Raw genomic sequence first — 14,486 nt, 5'->3', positions numbered from 1 at the left:
TTTTCAAAAGAGGTATATTAATTCCAGATGAAGAGAGACCAAAGTCCTAAGGGGACATTTTACCTTTGTGATTTTTGCCATAAACTCCAGTTTGCATATTCATCCTGTACAGTCACTTGGAATTCCACTGGGCCACTTTGCATAGGCTATAAATATAGGACCAATTGTATAGTCTTTGCTTTTTTCAAAAGTTTTACTCTGCTCAAATCCTCAATAAAATTCATATGGGTTTCAAAATTTGTTCTAGATGCAGTATATGATGTCGCCAATATCCAGATAATGCTATAAACATTGGGCCTCTTTCTTATTGGTGAGGATAGGAAAATCCTAAATCTTTTGTCGAGTTTACAGCAGAATTTCTCAGAGACCCTTATTTCATTGTGTACCCCAAAATTTTAAAATTTGAGCTGTCCCTTAGATCTTTGCAAGGTTAATTTCCCACCTTTGCTTTTCATATGCTCAATTAAAAATGTCAAACTCTTCTCAACTTCTTTTGCATTTTTTCCTATATATAATGTCATCTAGGTAGTGGGTAAGTTGTACACTAGGTAGCTCTAGTAAATCTAAATGTTCAGCCACAGTCCTATGACAAATAATGGGGCTATGCAGATATCCTTGTGACAAGTGTGTAGAAGCATATCATAGGCCCTGCCAAGTGAAAACAAATTGGCCCCATTGTTTAAAATCTGTTGAGATAGTAAAGAAAGCACTGGCTAAATCAATAACTGCATACCAAGTCTCATCTTATCTCTGGATCATTTCTATTAATGTAATGGTATCTGGAATAGCAGTATACAAGGGAAAAGTTACCTTATTCAATTGTCTATAATCCACTGTCATCTTCCATGTTCCATCTGACTTTTGTAATGGCCAGGCAGGATTATTCCATTGAGTAGTTGTAGGGACTAACTCTCTGGCCCCAACATATTCCTTTAGAATAATGGTAATTTCACCTTGCCTACCTGGCACATGATATTGCTTTAAAGTAGTTATTTCAGATGGTTCAGGTGAAATGATTTCATCCATTTCTATTTTACCCTCTAAAACTATATTAATTACTATCTTTCTTACTGCAAATCAGTATCCCCTTCAGATAAATTTAAAGTCATACTTCTCAATATATCTATTCTAATGATATATTGAGGAATGGGTACATGGTATATTTTTTCTTAGGTAATTGTCCAATTTTTACCATTAGTTTGAATTTTCTGGCTGATATTTTAACCCCTCCCCATCCTGTGATATTGATAAGAGATCCATGATTAAATTTATCTGAGTGCCTGTATATAAGGGAAACTTCTGCCTCAGTATCCATTAATGCTCTAGTTATAGTATTTGACCCATTTTTCTAATATATGGTCAAATTGACATGGTGTCTATAACCAAGCCTGTGTATTTCTTCAATATCAGCCTGAGACTTGGTCAACTTTCTCTTCTCCTTGAAGGTGTGACAAACTTGGATACAAGGGTTCAGGAGGCTCTGTAGGAACAGTTCTTACTTCTCTATTCTGTCTAGTATCAAGCCTATTTTCTTGGCACATTCAGTATAGTTAATTAGTTGGAATACCATCTATGCTTCCAAAATCTACCCCTGTACTCAGTAGAGAAGTAAACAATTCTTTCCTTGTCAATCTACTCTGAATCCACTGGATATTTACTCTTTTCTGTCAAGGAAATTTATCTTTTCTCCAGTCCCCTAAGTCACTTAACTGTGAAATCTTTTCCAGCACCTCTGAAAAAGTGGGTACCTTGTTTCTCCAATTATTAGAATCAAAACTAGGTGCTTGTAAACAGGAGGAACCCTCTTCACTATTATATTTCTATGGGAAACTGACAAAGGAGTATCATAGCAGTATGCATCTGCATTACTGATCATTATCGCAGTCTTCATTACCTCCTTCTTTAACTTTTTTATACAGCCCTAAGTGAATACCAGGTCTATCTCCACTAGGCCCCATGCCTGCTTGTCATTGTCCTTCCCAGTTCTGATTAGTCTCATCAACTTCCTTCCAGCTCTGCTCCACCCTTCCTGTTCCACTTGTTCAGTAAGCTTCTCCTACCACATATAACTTAAGCTTCCAGTGATTTAAGGAGGTCACATGGGCCTATTAATGAATGGGAAAGATCTTCCCATTTAAATTACCATTACACACCACCAAATTTGCTTTGTATTTCCTTTCTGTGAAAAAAAAAATCTGTTAATAGAAGACCTGAAGGTTTCAACCATGAGGTTTGGGAACATTCCAACAAGTCCTTATATCCTCAACACTCAGAACAAAATCTTATACAAAGTAGGTGTTTAATAAATCATGTGTTTAATTTTACCAAATTAAATTGAATTACCCATATATGGTAGGCAAAAAATACACCAAACATGATTTTAATAGTTCAGGTGACGTAATTTGCACATAAACTATTAGATAATAACCCAAATCTTCTAATTCACTGTATATGTGTAAAAGCAACTTTTATATCCAATCTGATGTCATACTATAAACTGATTTTTTCTATGAAAGAATTCATCATTTCATTTTTATATAATAAGAAATTTTCAATTATGTATAAGCAGATGATCAATAACTGAATCATTTCTACCCCTGTTCTGAGTCTTAGCGTGTATGTCTGAGTAAGAATATGCCCAATATTGATTATGTATTGAAAAGCTTAGTAGGTGCCTGAACATACTCTCTTACTTTTGGACTTTGGGTAAATGAGAAAATACTTTACCCAAATGTATGATAAATGCACAGTATAATTCAGTTTTTTAAGCCATACCATTTTAAACATGGAAGGAAGACAGGAGTAACTTATACTCCTATACTACTTTGAAGATTTTGGCTGCTGTTCAATTATTAACTCTTATTTATGCCAAAAAAAATGTAGAAAATATGTTTCCTATCAGTTGTTTGATTTCAGTTCATAATGAGAACTGTAATACTGGAGAACATAAGAATAAGGAAGGACCTAAAGCTGTTTGTTGTTTTTTAAGATGTTAAAGAATTTAAAAATTGAATGAATATATTACACTGGATGTTTGTATGAATTGCCATGATTCTAGTTAATATGCATCTGATATATGTACATACACACACACATATATGCATATAGACATATTCATATATATGTATAATCTACAAAAATCTATCCAATTTAATTCTTTAGCAAAGAAAGAATCCAAAATATAGAGTGCTTGTTAATGAAATTTAAGCATTATAAATTACAAATATAAATAAAATACAGTATATGAATTTTGGTGCTTATCCATCTAGTTTGGACACTTGAATGAGAAAAGGTGCCAATTTGATGAGTTCACCTTCCAAATGTGCCTTTGTTTTAGATCTTTAATTGTCCATACCACTCTCACTGTAAAGTATGGAAATGCTCACTGATGGCTTGTTAAAAACAAAACAAACAACAATAAAAACAACAAAAAATAAACCCTTATGTCTCAATAGCTGAAGTCTAAACAGAATCAATTCATTGAGTGTTAGCTGTTCCAGTGCCTCTGAGGTGATAGATTCCAGTGATCGGGTTTGTTCGCAAATTTATGCCCTTTTTTTACAAACCTGTGAAAGTCAACCTACTCAGATGATCATTTTGCTTGGGTTTTCATTGTTGTTGTTTGACTTTCATCTGCATTTCTTTTGACCAGGTATCATTAATGGATGCCTCTGGGGAGGGAGGGGAGAAAAGCATTTATTAAGCTCCTAGTGTGTTCCAGACACTATGATAAATGTGCTAAAACAAATTTTATCTTATGTGATCCTTACAACAACCCTGTGAGATAACTGTTATTATTAGTCCTATTTTAAAACTGAGGAAAATGAAGCAAATAGATCTAAATTTCTGAGGGTCACAGCTAGGAAATGTCTGAGACCACATTTAAACTCAGGTGTTCTTAACTCTAGGTCCAGAAATATATGCATTGCACCACTTTGCTTCACATACTATGCAACAGATTTTGGGGAACAAGTCAGAGACCAGAGAATTGAGAGTACACTTTCTAAAATAAGACATGACAGGAAATAAGACAGTGGTAGAGTATCAATAGCAGAAACACACCTAGTAAAGGCCGACGTGTTTGTCCTCTTGACCCAAGGGGTGAGTTCATGAACAATATCACTCCTCAGTTCCTGTCTCTTGGTTATTTCCTTGGCAATGTGGATTTTAGACCATAATCTGGGCTAGAATCTAGACTTCTAACCAAAGAAAAGAGATTTCTTGATCAGAGTTAGTCTTATAGATTTCCTTGAATCCACAGCATGGAGGACAAGAAAATATGAATTTTTTCCCTATTATGATGAGTTATTCAGACATCACAGAATGTGTTCTGCTATGTTACAGCCCAAAGTTTGCCTTCTAGGCAGAGTAAATACTACGGTGTGGTATTTAAAGTCATATTGAATGGTGTAGGACCCTGTGGAAGGGAAGAAGATTAACAAAACATATTAGGGATTGGCCCCATGGCAACTCAAATTCACTCTCTTTCCGAAGGTATTACAAGCCCTTGGGTGGCATTGAATTTGAAGGACTTTATAATCTTGGTGGTATAGTAGGATTCATGAAATAGAAGGAAAATTATGTTGATTTCTTAATATGATTTCTTTGTATGTTTTTTGTGTCTGTTCAAGTGCTTCTGTGAGTACTTTGCACCTTTTGTATTTTCCATGGAGTGATATAAAGGTTGTCATATGCCTGGTGTACATTGGTTACCTAGAGTGCTTACAGGGCAAGTAGGGACTATTACTCATATATGTGGGGACACACATTATACACAAGTGATATTCAGAGATTTCCCAGAGTTAATGTAAAGGCATCACATTAAACAGATAAACTAGCCCTCAATATGACACCCTGTGAACTCAAAGTTTGGCACCCTGGGAACATGGACACCTTTGCATTTGCATATCATTAATATTGGTTAAATCTCACAGAAAAGAAAAAAAAAAACATTACCAAAATTGAGTGAGTTTATTCTAACTGAAAAGCTTAACACAAGAAAAAATGATATTTTATCTTTTTAATGAAAGTAATATTAAGTTCCCACTAATAATTCAAGGATGATTGGAAATTTATGATATCTCCAAGGTGAATGGGATTCTAAATTCAATTTATTTAAGCTTGTCTTGAAAAGGAGTAATGAAGAATATAAATTTTGTCAATTAAAAAGCAATAAAGACTTTGAAAAAATAGCTACAGATAAAAAAGGAAGTAAATTTGAATGGTCTATATGTTATTAGATCCAGATGTCATAGTACTAACTAGGTTTTTAAAGTGTTTGGATTTTGGCTACTAAATAGCTAAAATTGTGGGCAGCAGCTTGGCATAGGCAATCTCTCCTGTGGGTCAGGATGGCCTGTATTCAAATTCTAGCTCTCACATATGTTGCCTATGTGATCATGGGCAAGTCTCTTAGCTTCTCAAGACCCTAGGCAACTTTCTAAAATTAAAAATTGCAGAGCAGATGGTAGGGGAATTTTATCATTTTGAATTTCCTATACCAATTAAATCATTAATCTCATCTAAAATCCTGGTTTGGGCACTCACATACCCTAATGTAGGTCTAGATATATTGACCTGAGAACCTTGCCACCAATAGGTCAGTGTAACATTAAGTGGTCCCATGACTGTCATTCTATCCTTTAGGATAAGGAAATGTATTAAAAAGAAAATGGAGTATTTATCAGTAAGATCTGGTGTCCTCACAGAGTATTATGAGTTCCAGTATTTTCTAGTACAAAAGACAGAGTGTAGAAAATAAGATGATTGGCCAGAAACTTATTAATCCTTCTCCTAGCATACAGCAATAATCTTTTCCAGTGAATTATTTCTCACTTGATGGTAACTTGTAATGTGATGAGTCCAATTGACGAGTTTCAGGGAAACGAATTATGAGCTCCAACTAGGCACCAGCTCAATCTCTCATGCAAAATAAATTTCCTTACATATAGTAAGTTGTTGATAACTGCTTGAAGAATAAGTTGGAAAAAATAATAAATGTCCATTCCTATGTTAGGTGTTATAGGAGGTACAAAAGAATTGGATGAAATCATCCTTACCCTCAAGTTGCTTTCAGTCTAGTTAGATAGCCTAAATGTAAAAGTAAATAAAATTTAACCATGCAGAAGACCTTTAAATAATCTAAATACTGACTATTCATAAATTCTAAGGAAATTAAGAATAAAATAAACATCATTTAGAGTAGGCATAGTCAAAACTTTAAGGAAGATATAATTCTTGCCTTTGGGCTTAATGGGTACAATTTACATTGGAATAAAAAAATATGAGGAATTGTAGTTATTTCAATATTACAAGTCAAAGCATGAAGGTATATATGTATTAGGGAGCAAGATGGAGTAGTAAGATTGGATCCACTGATGGAGCGCACTGAATGCCAGTAGTTTGGATTTAATATAATGGTTAATAGGAAGCCATTTTAGGTTCTAGAAAAGGAAGTGACATGACAAATGATGCATTTTAGTAATATTCACCCTATGCTTAGATGAAGCAGACCCAGAAACCCCTTCAAGGAAGTTATTTTCAGCAATATTATGCATATGAGATGGGGGAGATCTGAATTTGCATGGTATTGTGGAAATAATAATGGAAGACTGAATATGAAAAACAATGAGAAACAAAAAAAATGAGAACTTACGAAGACTGAGGACCACAAAGGCCAAGGAAAAAGCAAAATAACTTCAAGATTTATCTTTTTTAGGAACTAGATAGTATTGGCAGAAACAAATAAGTCGGAATGAGAATCAAGCTAAAGGAAAAGGATAAATTCATTTTAAAACACTTTCAATTTAAGATTAATATAAGCCAGCATGTTGTGTAGATAACAAGGTTAAGGCAGGTGAGAGATCAGGGATGTGTATACTCATTTTGCTCTTCATTATTTCATACAAGTCTATCCATGTGATCTTAAGATCATTGAGCTCATCATTTATAGCACAGTAGTATTCCATTACAATCATATCCAACAATTTGTTCATCCATTACCCAATTGATGGGCATCCCTGCAATATCCACTTCTTTTTTTTTTATTTATAAATACTTATTTTTAAAGAAATATTTATATTTATACATCTTTATAAAGTGATATCTATCTGCAATAGGCATTGAAAAACACAATATCATATTTACTGAAATTTCTACCTTTTATTCAGATATTCTCATTCTATTTTATTTTTGGTATGAGAATTTTCCTTTAATGTTTATTTATTCATTTTTAGTTTTCAACATTCATTTCCATAAAATTTTGAGTTCCAAATTTTCTCCCTGTCTCTCCCCTCCCCATACCCCATAATGCCTTGCATTCTGATTGCCCCTTCCCTCAATATGCCCTCCCTTCTATCACACCCTTCCTTTCCCTTCCCTTATCCACATCTTTTCTCTTTTTTTGTAGGGCAAAATAGATTTCTTTACCCCATTACCTGTATTTCTTATTTCCCAGTTACGTGCAAAAACAATTCTCAGCATTCATTCCTAAATCTTTGTCCCAGGTCCCGTCCCTGCCATGCTGAGTAACACACGCTGGGCTGCTCTCCATGCCCAGTGTGATAGACCCTTCCTATTGACCTTCCACTCTGTCCTGGGTGGAAAATCTCCTTCACTCTGTCATTTTGTGGCTTTTGCTGCTCTAGAATTTGTTTGGAGTCATTTTTTACAGGTATTTTGTTGGGGAGCTTCTACAGATTCATCTTTCTACTCCATCATCTTGGCTCTGCCCCCAGATATTCTCATTCTGTATGTTGTAAGGAAGAGTGATGAATCTGAACTTAGTAAAGAGTAGCAATGTCCAGTCATATGCCACTACAATGAGAGCTACTATAAATATTTTAGGATATACTGATTGTTTTCCTTTTCCCCTAAATAATCTTGGGAAGCAGACCTAGTAATAGTTTTGCTGAGTCAAAGACTATAGGCAGTTTGATAACTGTTTGGACATGATTCCAATTTGCTCAAAAATGGTTGGATTTGTTCATAGCTCCACCAATTGTGAATCAGTGTTCTGATTTTTCCACATACCCTCTAACATTTGTGATTTTCTTCTTCAATCATTTCAGACTATTTGATAGGTGTAAAATTATATATCATTTCTCTTATCTATAATACTGTAGAGGATTTCTTTATAGTACTATAAATTGCTTTGATTTCATTATCAGAAAACTGCCTGTTTATATTCTTTGACCATCTATTAGTTTGATCATTTATCAATTGACTCATGTTCTTATAGATCTGACAAAATTCTTTATATGTTTGAGATATGAGGCCTTTAGCGGAAAAACTATCTATAATGTTCCCCCAAACATTTCTTCTGATCTTGGGTAAATTTGTTTTTATTTCTACAAAAACTTTTAAAATTTAGTATAAACACCATTATGCATTTTTTACCTCACAATGTTATTTTTTCTTTATTCATAAATATTTGCCTATACATAAGTCTGATAGGAAATATGCTCCATATTCTTCAAATCATCTTGTAGTCTTTCTTCATATCTAGGTCATGTATTCATTTTTACCTTATCTTGGTAAATGGTATAAGCTATTGATCTATGCCCACTTTCTGCCAGATTGCTTTCCAGCTTTCTGAACTATTTTTATTTATTATTCCTGGAAATTTAAGTCTTTACACTTCTCAACACAAAGTTATTGCAGTTTTTAGTAGCTGTAAATTGCATATCTACTTTGTTTCACTGATCTGCCTTTCTATTTCTTTGCCAGTATCAGATATCTTTGAAAATTACTGCCTTATAATATAGTTTAAAATCTGGTGAAACTATACTTCCTTTGTTTACTTTCTTCCCAGGAGATTCTTTGATGTTCTTGATCATTTGTTTTTCCGAATGAATTTTGTTATAGTTTTCTAATTGAGTAAAAATCAATGGTAATTTGATTGGGATCAGATTGAACATGTAAATGTGTTTAGGTTATTCATATTACTCTAAAGTATAAATGTAAAAAAGTAATAAAAATCATTATTTTTATTGTATTGACCTGTTGATGAACAATTAATCTTTTTCTAATTATTTCAATCAGATTTCATTTGTATAAAAATATTTTTTTTACTATTTTTGTTCACATGATTCCTGGATTTGTTTTGTCAAGAGTACTTTCAGGTATTTTATACCATCTAGAATTATTTTAAATTACTATCTCTTACTATCTATTCTTGCAGTATTTTACTTGTGATATGTTGATGATTTATGTGAATTTACTTTACGTCCTGCTACTCTGCCTAAAACTTTTTAATTGTTTCTACTAGGATTTTAGTTGCCTTTGGGATTTTCTAAGCATATCATCATATTGTCTGAAAGAAAAAGATTTTTTTTTTACCCCATTCCCTATTCTGATTCCTTCTACTTCTTTCTCTTCTCCTATTTCTATAACTAAGACTTCCAATACAAAACTATATAATATTAGTGACAGTAGATATTCTTGTTTCACACCTGTTCTTACTAGAACAGCTTCTAACTTATCCCCATTACAAATAATGCTTGCTAATGACTTTAGGTAAATGCTTGTTTTTATAAACTTAAAGAAAAATTCCATTTATACCTATACTTTCAAGTGTATTATATAGAAATGTATTGTAATTAATCAAAAGCTTTTTCTACATCTATTGATATAATCATGTGATTTTTTTAAACTTTTATTACTGATATAATGAATTATGTTAATAGTTTTTCTAATGTTAAGCCATTCCTGCATTCCTAGTATAAATCTCAGTGTTTCATAATATATAATCATTATAATAAATAGTTGTAACTTTTTGATTCCTATTTTATTTAGGATTTTTCATCCATATTCATTAAAAAAATTGATCTATAATTTTCTTTCTTTGTTTTTGCTTTTCCCAGTTTAGGTATCAGCATCATATTCATTTCATAAAAGACATTTTGTAGGATGCTTTCTTTGTTTATTATTTCAAATAATTTATTCAATCTTACAATTAGTTAGTCTTTAATTATTTGATAGAGGCTTCCTTCCCCTCTTCCCTCTGCACAATATTCATCTCCCTCCTTCCCTCTATCTTTCCTCCTTTCTCATTTTATCCACCAAGATTATGCCATCCTGGAGATGACTGAGGAGACCATGGAGTCCATCACGGACTCCATCAAGGTGGAAATCACAGGGCTGTGCCAATATATGTTCTCCAAAGTGACCTGTACCTGACATGCAAGCTAACAGTCACCAGTGAAGATTATAAAGTTCTGGAAAATATGAACAAACTTACTAGTTTGAAGTATATGGAAATGAAAGATACTACAGGAAACATGATTAGAAACCTAAGGAACTTAAACCAGAAATATGCAACCTTTCAGCCTTATTTGGATCAGAACACTGTAAACAGGAGCAAGGTACACATCTTGAGCAGGCATCTTATATAGTGGATGCATATTCAAAGAAACTAAAAGCAAAGTACAAGAAGTTGAAGGGTGATGAAAGAGTTCTTTAGCACTTATTTCTATTAATTACTAACTCATTATTAACTACAAGAATGCTTTTTAAGAACTGAAATAAGTGGGATAGAACTTATCACTGTGCTGCAATTCCTGAAATGAAGTGGTGCTGCTAATCCAAGGAGAATCACTGCCTCCACCTTTGATTGGATGTTTAACTTTGGCCATTCTTGGATATTTTCCTAAACCTGTAACTCTTGCAATTTCATCTTGTCATATACTTTTTGGATCAACCCCATATAGAGCAGATATAAATGAGGTCTCCCAGTCTCCTCCTTCTTCCTCCTCCCATAGGGCCTCACCTTGGAATCCCTGTTCTGAATATGCCCACCACCCTCTTCATAACCTGTTTTTGATCTTACATAATAAATGTCAATTTATGAAAAAATTCAAATAAATATTTTTATAAAATTAACTTGCAAATCTAAGTGGTCCTGCTACTTTTTTTCTTAAGAAGTTCATTTATAGCATCTTTATTTCTTTTTCTAAAGTATTTTCTCTTCTACTAATCTATACACTTTAATTAATTTGTTAAATATATTGGCATATAATTAGGCAAAAAATCCTTTTAATTGCTTTGATATCACCTTTGTTAGTGCTATATTTACCCTTTTCATATTTAATATTATTGGTTCGGTTTTCTTTCTTTTAAACAAATAATATAAACCAACAGATATCTATTTTACTGTTTTTCTATAGCACCAAACACTAATTTTTTATATTAATTCAATTTTATAATCAATTTTATTAATCTCAGCTTTAATTTTTAAGATTTCCAATTTAGTGTTTAATTATAGATTTTTAGTTCTTTTTACAGTTTTATTAAATTTACACAATTCTTTGGTCTAGTCTTTCTCTGCTTTATAGATGTAAGCATACAGAGATATAAATTTTCCTCTGATTATTACTTTTGATTATTATCTCACAGGCTTTGATGTGTTGTCTCATCATTGCCATTTTTTCAATGGAATTATCAATTGTTTCTATGATTTATGCTTTCACCTACTCCTTCTTTGAGATCAGTTTGTGGGAGTGGAGTCAAGATGACAGGGTAGAAAGACACACATACACTAGCTCTTCCCCCACAGCCCATAAAATACCTGTAAAGAAAGATTCTCAACAAATTCTGGAGCAGCAAAAGCCACAGAACAAAGGACTTGAGGAGATTTACAGCCCAGGGTGACCTGAAAGGCTGATGGGAAAGGTCTGTAACCCCAGACATGGAGTGGAGCCCAGCCTAGCCTTGGCCCTGCCGGAAGAGAAATGAGAGAGATGCAAGAAAATGATGACAAGTGAGTCAACAACTTGCTAAAGGAAACCCAAAAATATGCTGATGAAAATAACACCTTTAAAAATAGGCTAACTCAATTGGCAAAAGAGATCCAAAAAGTCAATGAGGAAAAGAAGGCTTTAAAAAGCAGAGTTAGCTAAATGGAAAAGGAGGTTCAAAAGCTCACTGAAGAAAATAGTTATTCAAAAATTAGAATGGAACAGATGGAGACTAAGACTTTATGAGAAACCAAGAAATCACAAAAACAAAACCAAAAGAATGAAAAAATAGAAGATAATGTGAAATATCTAGTTGGAAAAACAACTGATCAAGAAAATAGATCAAGGAGAGACAATTTAAAAATTATGGGACTACCTGAAAGCCATGATCAAAAAAAGAGCCTAGATATCAACTTCCATGAAATTATCAAGGAAAACTGCCCTGATATACTAGAACCAGAGGGTACAATTAATATTGAAAGAATCCACCAGTCACCTACTGAAAGATATCCAAAAAGATAAACTCCTAGAAACACTGTAGCCAAATTCCAGAGTTCTCAGGTCAAGGAGAAAATATTGAAAGCAGATAGAAAGAAACAGTTTGAGTATTGTGGAAATACAATCAGCATAACACAAGATCTAGCAGCTTCTACATTAAGGGATCGAAGGGTATGCAGTATGATATTCCAGAAGTCAAAGGAACTAGGACTAAAACCAGGAAACACCTACCCAGCAAAACTGAGTATAATATTTCAGGGGAAAAAATGGTCATTCAATGAAACAGAAGACTTTCAAGCATTCTTGATGAAAAGACCAGAGTTGAAAAGAAAATTTGACTTTCAAACACAAGAATCAAGGGAAGCATAAAAAGATAAACATGAAAGAGAAATCATAAGGGACTTACTAAAGTTGAACTGTTTATATTCCTACATGGAAAGACTCTTGGAGCTTTTTTCATTATCTAGATAGTTGGTGGGATTACACAAACACACACATACATTTGTATATATATATATGTATATATATATATATATATATATATAGAGAGAGAGAGAGAGAGAGAGAGAGAGAGAGAGAGAGAGAGAGAGAGAGAGAGAGAGAGAGAGAGAGAGAGAGAGAGAGAGAGAGCATACTGGATGAGATGAATAGAAAGGGATCATATCTTTAAAAAATGAAATTAAGGGGTGAGAGAGGAATATATGAGAAGAAGAAAGGGAGAAATGGAATTGGGCAAATTATCTCTCACAGAAGAAGATAGAAAAAGACTTTTCAATGGAGGGGAAAACTGGGGAGGTAAGAGGGGAAAAGTTTTGCTTACTTTCATCACATTTGACTCAAGGAAGGAATAAAATGCACGCTCATTTTGGTATGAAAACATAACTTACAATATAGGAAAGTGGGGGAGAAGGGGATAAGCAGGGTGGGGGGGAAGATGTAAGGGAGGGCAATGGGAGGAGGGAGCAATTAGAAGTCAACACTCTTGTGGAGGGACAAGTTCAAAATAGAGACTAAAAGGAATGGGTGGCAGGATAGGATAGAGAGAAATATAGTTAGTCTTACACAACATGACTATTATGGAAGTCATTTGCAAAACTACACATATATAGCCTATATTGAATTTGCTTGCCTTCCCAATGAGGATTGGTGGGGAGGGAGAAAGGAGGAGAAGTTGGAACTCAAAGTTTTAGGAACCACTGTTAAGTATTGTTGCATACAACTGGGAAACAAGAAATACAAGTAACAGGGTATAGAAATTTACCTTGTCCTGCAGGACAAAAGACAAGATGGGGCTAAGGGAATGGAAGGATGTTAGAATGGAAGGCAGATTGGTGGTAGGGGTAATTAGAATGCTGGGCATTTTGGGGTGGAGGGAGAAGAGAGATGGGGAGAATATTTAGAAGTAAAAATTCTCTGGAAATGAATGTTGAAAACAAAATAAATAAATTTTTTTAAAAAAGAGAAAATAAAAGATCAGATTGCTTAGTCTCCAAATAGTTTTTAATATATGTTTCCATGGTCCCTTACTAAATACATCTTTATTGCATTGTGATATGAAAAGTATGCTTTTAAAAATATTTCTTCATTTAACCATAAAATTTTTATACTTTAATACATAGTCCATCTTTGAAAAGGTACCTTAAAATGTTGAGGGAAAAAGTGTATTCCTTTCTAAGACTACTCAATTCTCTCTGGATAGCTATCATATCTAACTTATCCAAAATTCTATTCACTTCTTTGACTACTTTCTTTTTATTTTTCATTAGATTTATCTAGTTCTGAGAGAAGATGATCGAAGTCCTCCACTATTATATTATTACTATCTATTTTCTCCTATAATTTATTTTACTTTTCAAACATTTGGATGCTATAGATTTGATGCATGTAGATTAATATTGATATTACTTTATTATTTATGGTAACTTTTATCAAAATGTCATTATCCTGCTTATCTCTGTTGGTTAAATCTATTTACCTTTAATTTTGTGTGAGATCTTAATAGCTATCCCTGACTTTTTTTACATCAGCTGAAGCATAATAAATTGAACTTCAACCCTCTATTTTAACTGTGTATATTTCTCATTTTTAAATGCTTTTCATGTAAACAACAATTTTTTATTCTGATTTTTAATCCATTCTGCTCCTAGTTGCGGGGCTGAGGTTTAGCCTGAGTGAAGGACAAACACCTTCAGGCCTACTCCTATGGATTAATAAACAACAAGCCCTGGGGGCAGCTAGGTAAGGAAGAAGCCT

At 33.4% G+C, this 14,486-nt stretch overlaps 1 long non-coding RNA gene across 1 annotated transcript in view; it reads left to right on the top strand.

Moving 5' to 3' along the window:
* The window catches only part of LOC140511392 (uncharacterized), a 39,592-nt gene extending 28,719 nt beyond the window's left edge, over nt 1-10,873 (top strand). Inside the window, exon 3 of the long non-coding RNA XR_011969540.1 lies at nt 10,067-10,873. This is a non-coding gene — a long non-coding RNA (uncharacterized lncRNA). The remainder of the gene's footprint in view (nt 1-10,066) is intronic.
* The last annotated feature ends 3,613 nt before the right edge of the window (nt 10,874-14,486 follow it).

Source organism: Notamacropus eugenii, chromosome 6 (assembly GCF_028372415.1).
Source record: "Notamacropus eugenii isolate mMacEug1 chromosome 6, mMacEug1.pri_v2, whole genome shotgun sequence".
Lineage (NCBI taxonomy): Eukaryota > Metazoa > Chordata > Mammalia > Diprotodontia > Macropodidae > Notamacropus > Notamacropus eugenii.
The sequence above is the reverse complement of the archived record's forward strand: the minus strand, read 5'-3'. Positions and strand labels throughout refer to the sequence as shown.